The sequence below is a fragment of the Pipistrellus hanaki genome (assembly GCF_964339955.1).
Source record: "Pipistrellus hanaki genome assembly, chromosome: 10".
In the NCBI taxonomy this organism is placed as follows: domain Eukaryota; kingdom Metazoa; phylum Chordata; class Mammalia; order Chiroptera; family Vespertilionidae; genus Pipistrellus; species Pipistrellus hanaki.
In genome coordinates, this window is record NC_140512.1 from 12799226 (window position 1) to 12807037 (window position 7812).

The following is a 7812-nucleotide window of genomic DNA, read 5'->3' on the forward strand; positions in this document are numbered from 1 at the left end:
GTACCTTACCAGGCAAAACAATACCTCCCTTGCCTATCGTTTGGAAACTGCTCTTAGAACCTGATATGCCTGAAGACACAGCTAACCAACAAGCAAAGCAAATATGAATTCATTTATATTAATGACTCCAAAGCATTATGATATGTGGTGTTTGCTCTTCTGCCTGAAGATCCCCAAAAGTTTCCCCAAAATACTGTTATTTCACTTCCATGACAGAGTAATGAAGTTCTCTCCTTTTTTTAGTTTCAGAAAGATGGACCATTATTCATTTCTTGGGTTGCACACGGGAACATACAGAACAGCAGAGGAAAAAGGCCTCAGGCTGAATCCCCTCTGCATCCCCTCTTCCTTGTCTTCTCTGTGTTCCTGCTACAAGGGCTGTTTCAGTACCTACTTGTAGGCCTGGGAGAAAATTGTGTTCATTCTCAAGTTGACTGTGTGTGTGTGTGTGTGTGTGTGTGTGTGTGTGTGGAAGGGGGTATCTGACTACAGAAGCAAATGAGACTGGCTAATATATGATAAATTGATGAAAGCTAGAAAGCTCTTGGGATGAATCTTGCCTTTTTTGCAATTATGACTACATAATTCATTTCTACTAGTATTAGAAAGTTACCAACATTTATCGAGCATCTAAATAGTTCAGAGTTTTCATGTGCTTTTTATTTGTCATCTAAACTATTCTTTTTAATATATATATATATATATATATATATATATATATATATATATATATATTATTGATTTTCTTACAGAGAGGAAGGGAGAGAGATAGAGAGCTAGAAATGTCGATGAGAGAGAAACATTGACCAGCTGCCTCTTGCACACCCCCTACCGGGGATGTGCCCACAACCAATGTACATGCCTTTGACCGGAATCAAACCTGAGACCTTTCAGTCCGCAGACAGACGCTCTACCGCTGAGCCAAACCGGCTTTGGCTGAACTATTCTTAACAGCCTGAGAGTCAGATTATATTAACATTCTTATTTTACTCCAGGAATATGAAATAATTCAATCAGGATCATCAAAATCACAGTGATAGCAGAGACTGAACCCAAGTTCACCTGACCTTGAAGCTTTGGTTTTCAAGTATATAAATAAGTAATGCCTCCCAGCCCAATGCAGGCCAAATTCTGCAAAAGCTCACGGTGCAGGAAATTCAAATTATTTCATATTAAAGGAATTAAGTTTCTTTTAAAAATTAATCAAACTACTTTTTGACAAATGGAAACATATTCATTATATGAAAGTTTACTTATATTATTTTATTTTGTGACCATTGCAGTTTTTTTTAAAGGAAAAAAAAAAACTTAAAAGAAAAGAAATCTGCCAAAACCGGTTTGGCTCAATGGATAGAGCGTCAGTTTGGGGATTGAAGGGTCCTGGGTTTGATTCCTGTCATGGGCATGTACCTTGGTTGCAGGCATATCCCCAGTAGGGGGTGTGCAAGAGGCAGCTGATCGATGACTCTCTCATCGATGTTTCTAACTCTCTATCTCTCTCCCTTCGTCTCTGTTCAAAATCAATAAAATATAAAAAAACAAACAAACAAACAAAAAAAAAACTCCAAAGTTTAAAAAAGAAAAAGAAATCCAAAAAATTCTTTCTAAAATCTACCAATTTTATGAACCAAAAATAAAATTATAGTAATACCAAAGAAATTTTCAACTTGAGAATTTGATCAGGTATAAGTTAATAAAAGACATTCAAATACTTTTTGTGACAAGGTCATTGTAAAGAACACCAAAGTATGAACTGAAGACTGCAGTTACATTTCTTCCCTGCCCTTAATGCTGTACAATTTTGTGTAGGTCACTCATTATGTCTGGGATTCTGTTGCCCATCTGTAACATTAGGGTTGGCCTATATGATCTCCTAGTGTGGACGTTCTGCTAACAAGGGACAAGCTCATTCAGGATTTGTTGTTTTGTATTTTTACAGTAGGTAGGGCAGATTTTTCATGTTGTTTCTTAACCCCATCCCCTCCAATAATCTCAAATCGAATTTAAACTCTCTAAAGAAAGTGAAAAACTCTGCCTGGAAGATTCACTTAATCTCATCCACAGGCGTTTGATTTTCTAGGTTTTTCAGCTGACACGTTCAGGATTTGTGTCTTTGCCTCTTTGCAACAACAACAACATTTCACACACACAGAGAAGTCAGGGAAGGGTGTGTTGGATGCAGAAACACTTGACTGTGCTGCAATCTAGAAAGAGTGGTCAATGCTTGGGTCTTGGCTGGCCAATCTGAATTTAAGAATAAGACAGCTTACCACAGGCACAGGTCATTCTTTCTGCTTGTTTTGACAACTTTGTTTAGCAATGGCATATTCATTTTTTTTTGAAGCATTGTATTGAAAGACTTTTATGAACTTGTTTTAATTTCTACTTCTCTGCCCATTTCAGGGATAATTTTATTTAAAAGGCAATTCTGAGCAACACCATTCCACAGCAGGAAACTGTGGCAGGCCACCCTGACTCAGCAGCGTATACAAGTGCTAATGGCCCCACCAGCCTGCCTAGCCTCCTCCCTCAGCATCGGGGACTGGAATAGATATTTATCTTCATAGCCCCCTCAGCCCTGGTTGTATGCTTTCCTTGTAAGCAAGATCTGCATGATTTAGATGTGTGCGCGCATATGCCTAACCGGGGAGAAGAGAGAATAAAGGTACACTGGGAATGAAGCAACACAACATTTACATAACAACTGTTTTTGACTTCGGGGGATATAAGACAATGGAGAGAATTCTCAGCACTGGGCTGAGGTTTCCACTGCAGGATTCCCAGGACCATTAATGAGAATCATGTGGCTGCGTCCCGTTACAGCTGCTGAGAATGTAGCCCGAAGTGTTTTCATTGTGCTGACTTTGGAAGCCCACAAACAGCGGATTGAGTTGGCATGCTCCTTTCTAGGTGTCTGGTTGTCCGTTTTTCTTTTTTGTCCCATCCGTTGCAACACACAGCTCTCCTTCTCTCTCTGGTGCTTCTTCTGGGCCGCCAGGGGAAAGGGCAAAGGGAAGAAGAGGAATATAAGATCCTGGTGGATGTCAGCTTGATCAGATACCCTGCCCCTTGAATGATGCTGTCTTTCTTGGGAAGACCCATTTAAATCGGGCTGGATGGTATTACAGAATTAAATTGCTATCCTTTCAGCATGTGAACTAGATTTGTCATGAGACCATAGTCCCTGGCAAAGAGTCCCTCCTTTAAGGAGGCATGAAGAAGAGTGCCAGGGTGTGGCTCCGGGCACAGGATAAGCCACTCTGCCTGACCACCTGTGAGTCTCCCTCCGCAGCCTGGGTACGGAGCGCTGAGTGCCCCCCTCACGCTCCTCTGCCAGGCTCTCCGAGGGCCCAGAGCACGGTGCTTATGAAGCGGCTTGTCTTGTTACCGTGTGCTTTGGAAACAAAGAGCACTATTTAGCTCGTTCTTCTTCCCTTGAAGTTCCTATCTCTCATCGTTCTGATGCCTCATGTTGCACTTCTCACATGGGCACACCCAGCCCAGCAACAATGGGCAAGGGCTCTCCTCAATAGCGCACCAAGTTTCAGAGAATTTAATCGCTTCACAAATGCTGGACCTGGCTCCAGAACAAGCAGAAACTGCCTTCTCAGGATCCGAAGTGCTTTTCTTTCCCCCACCCAAGCTCACCTCGGTTTTAGAAGTTATAGCCAAGGCTTATCTTTGGCGTGGTTTTGCTTTTAGCATGAGTTAGGCACATAGACAGCTCATTATTCAAATGCAAAAGTGTTCCCTGATAGGGACCTTTTTTTTTTTTTTTTTTTAATTGTTTTAAAACTCATCATTGCAGATGTCATTCACTATAAATTTGGTAAAGAAATACAGAGTCTGATTGCTCTTTCCTTTAAAAAAAATTTTTTTCCCCCTGAATTCTCACAAAGTCAAAAAGGACAACACATGTGGGAAAGACACAAGGTTCTGAAAGGTATAAACAATAGGCTAAAACCCAAAAACAAAACAAAAAACCCTTTTAAACTGTCCAAGGAACACAATGGCACCTGATGACTCACCCGGTGAATTGAGTATCCACAGTGAAGCGTCATGTTTAAGAACCACAGCTCCAATTTTTTGGGGTGAGCAGGAGTATTTTTTTTTAATTCCCAAAAGCTGATTCACAGTATTAAGAAATAAAACTAAAATAAAACAAAAAGCACTGCAAATAAATAAATTTACTAAAAATTAGAAGCAAAGATTTTTATTTTTCAAGACCTACAGGAAATTATTTTAAAATATATTTTGTTCATTTGTGTTTTATTGCAGTGGAAAATAATTGAATATTAAAAATTGATTCTTACTATAATAGAAGAATATGTGGGTATTTCTATTTTTCAAATTGGTGATTCATAATAGAGAATTTAGATCACCTGGTCATGTTAATATTTTTTTTTAACAAATACTATATATACTTGGGATATCCTGAGCTATAGGAGCTTTAATTCTGTTTTATATTAGCTCCTAACTTCCTAGCTACCTACTACTGTTTCTGCCTCCTGTTTAAGCCTTCACATTGCATCAATAGTCACTTTTCCACGATAAAAATCCCTGTGATGTTGCTTTAATAGTGCTCTCTACAGCTCCTTCTCCAGGAAGGAGACCCAGCGTTCACAGGCAGGCCTCCCCCACGGCTCTCCTGTGGCTTTTTGCTCTGACTTGGATTCTTTCCCTACTCCCTGAAAACACCATGCCTCCCTCATCTTTATGTGTGCTCTTCCCTCCGACCAAAATATTCATCCTCAATGCTGCACCTGGAAAATGCCTTTGCTCCTTCAAACTCAGCCCAGATGTAACTCCCTCCAGGAACCTTTCTTCATTCCTCCAGCAGAATTAGCTACTCTGTCCTTTTCCTTGGAGATCATATTTTTGTTTTTAATTTGAATCTTCATATTTGCTTTTCTAATTTTCTCCTTTGGAATATAAGTCTTCCATTTAGGGGACCTTGCCTTAATTTCTGTCCTAGAACATAGTTGGGTGTTCAAGAAATCTGTGTTGAAATGGTAAGTTAATGGATGAACATCTGTATTTTGAAATCCTGAAGATGAAACACAGAATCAACCCTCTATCATGCTTTAACCCTACATGTCTGCTTTGACAAACTCATGATTCTTAATAAATGTTTGCACACATGTTACAACTCTTTTCTCCATCTTGCCTCAAGAGATCGTGTCATTTTCTGAAGTGAAAAGAATGAGACAGAGGACTTCCATTTAACTGAGATTCTTGTTGACTATGGACCTAGATGCCACCATATTCCATTATGATGGTTAATGAAATGGTATAAGATTATGAACAAAGATTTTCTCTGCCAGGTGTTAGAAAACAAGACCATTAGACCTGTTTCTGACTATGTGATACAAAGAAGAGCTAAAACATTTTTTCCACTGATAAACGAACTGAGAACCATTTACCTAGAATACTAGCTCACAGAATTACTAAAGAATTTATACGAAGATGAATTTTCACAGAGAGAAACCACCTACCAAGACTATCAAGTAGCGTCACTTACAAGAACCCCATGTTTTTGGTGTCAGGACTGACGGGAGCCACCGCAAAGCTTGGTGCTTAATGCAAGTTACAGACTCAGCCACTGTTTCCTTCTTTCTGCTTCCCCTTCAGCAAAATGATGAGAACAACTTGTAGCATATGGAAGCATTTCTACACTACAAGCTATTCTGAGGGGGAAAAATGTGATTTGCAAATTCTGTCAAATGAAACAGGCATTTCCAAATGCTACTACTACGTTCAAACACATCCTTGTGTGTCAGAAGTGTCCTGCAGATGTTTGTTTTGTTTTGTGCTTTTTAAAAAATCTTCCATGACTGCAAATGAGAAGCATGAAAAAGAACAAGAAGCTTGTAAGCTTGTCCCCCAGTTATTGCCCCAGACAGACAGGAAGACCTTCAGTTGCTGCCTCTGTACGATTAGTCTCATCAGAAAGGGATTGCTCAATTATCCTCAAATAACCACATGTTGCAAGCAGCTGTACACCAGAAAAAAGACAGCAATAACTACATTTGTAGACAAGATGATACCTGAAGATCAAGACAAATAAACATAATTTTTTTTGCAAGGGCTTCCATTTCCTTGTGCTTGTCTTTGTCAAGGCTGACAGGGAAAGTTCAATACAGAGTAAGGAAGCGGTATTCCCCATAGAGAATTTGGAACGGGTTTCTCTGAGCATTTAAACATGAATGCATGGCGACCTGGGCAAAAGGAAGGATAGAAACAGCACTGCTGTAAATGTCAGATTTACGGCTAGACAGACAAGGCCACAGAGGAACAGGATTACACATTTTTATAAGTTTGGGTCCTTAATTTATTTTTAAATCATTTTAAAATAGATGAACACAATGAGACAGGGAAAATTCATTGCAGGATATATCAGTCTACCAATAGAAGATAAAGAGCAATATATATATATATATATATATATATATATATATATATATATATATATATATGTTTTTTGATAGTAGAATAGAATTCAAGTCAGTTTCCAGTGGGCAGGGAGCCACTCTTTATATTGTAAGGCGATAGAATCTTTTCTAGAAGAAAATACAGTAAAAAAATAGATGAAATTTGCTCTGTAACAACTGTTTCCTTTTTGAAGCAAGAATATAACACAAAGTAAAAAAAACTACTAAAACTGTTTCTATCATCTGTACATTAGGGAATACTTAGGAGATTCCTTTTTTTTTTTTTTTTTTAAGTATTTTATGATTTCTTTTACTCCCAGCACTGAGTTTTAGGTAGTGTTTAATAAAACAAACTGACCTTTTTTTTTTTCTGTGTGTTTGGGTATCTCAGATAAACAATATTTTAATTTGTGAGTGAAGAAGACACTGAAACAAAATATTATATTAATAACTGGCTAGAAATTTGCTGTGAGCTATCTCGTGCTTAGAATTCTGATGGTTAAACATGAGGCAGGATGGGTTGGTTTTACTCTGGATTTATTCTCTGGTTGGATATAGACAGTTGGGGCACAGAGTCAACACATTTATCTTAGTTTCACAAAAGTTCTGATGACAACATTCTACCTTGAAGTTTGGGAATGATATTTGTATAGGATAATATTTAAAATAAAAATAAAGTAATTTTAATTCCAGCATGTGGTGGAATAATTGTTAATTGAAATAAAATCGACATGTTTAATTTGTATTACTGCAAATTAAATGAAGACTTGACATGTCAGTAATCATTTCCTTTATAAGTGATGTGTTTTTTAAAGTTTTTGTTTCATAGGTTACTTAATTTTATTAGGCCAAGCAATTCTCTTTAATAAATTAACTAATTCTTTTAGCAGAAGCTAATGGGAATAGACTCTCAGCAGCCCAGAGTTTCCAAGGAGGAGATTTTGGCAGAACCATTGTTAGTTCAGGCATTTATATCCTCTGAACATGTGATGAGAGTTACCAGTTAGGGCATTAAAAACTGTAAAGTTAGTTCAATGGTTTATCAAGTTAAAGAAGGGCATTTCTAGAGTCCTTATGACTTGAGGGTTGTGATGTCAACTAGCGAATTGTTCTAATTCTCACTCCTCCATATAAATATTCACAAAACCTGTAGAGAGGTAGAAATTTGCCAAAGAAGAGCCCCCAGAAGAGTTTATTTATAATTTTTACTCATCTGAAAGCAATATGAAGACTTACATGAGTGATGGATGGGATTGAGAAACTTTCTGAAGCTGCCACATGTTTCTTTGGAAAGAGAAAACATAATACAACACGATGTGAACCAGACAGAAAGGCGCTCACACCCTCATTGCTGCATCTCACAGACATAAAGCATTACTGG

General features: G+C 38.1%; 1 long non-coding RNA gene across 1 annotated transcript; it reads right to left on the reverse strand.

Annotated features, from left to right (window-relative positions):
* Positions 1 to 2340: 2340 nt before the first annotated feature.
* On the reverse strand, positions 2341 to 5640 carry LOC311629553. The gene is made up of 3 exons (XR_014796221.1): positions 5522 to 5640; positions 4029 to 4151; positions 2341 to 2986 (listed from the first exon to the last, which is right to left on the reverse strand). It is a non-coding gene; the product is annotated as an uncharacterized lncRNA (long non-coding RNA).
* Between the last annotated feature and the right edge of the window lie 2172 nt (positions 5641 to 7812).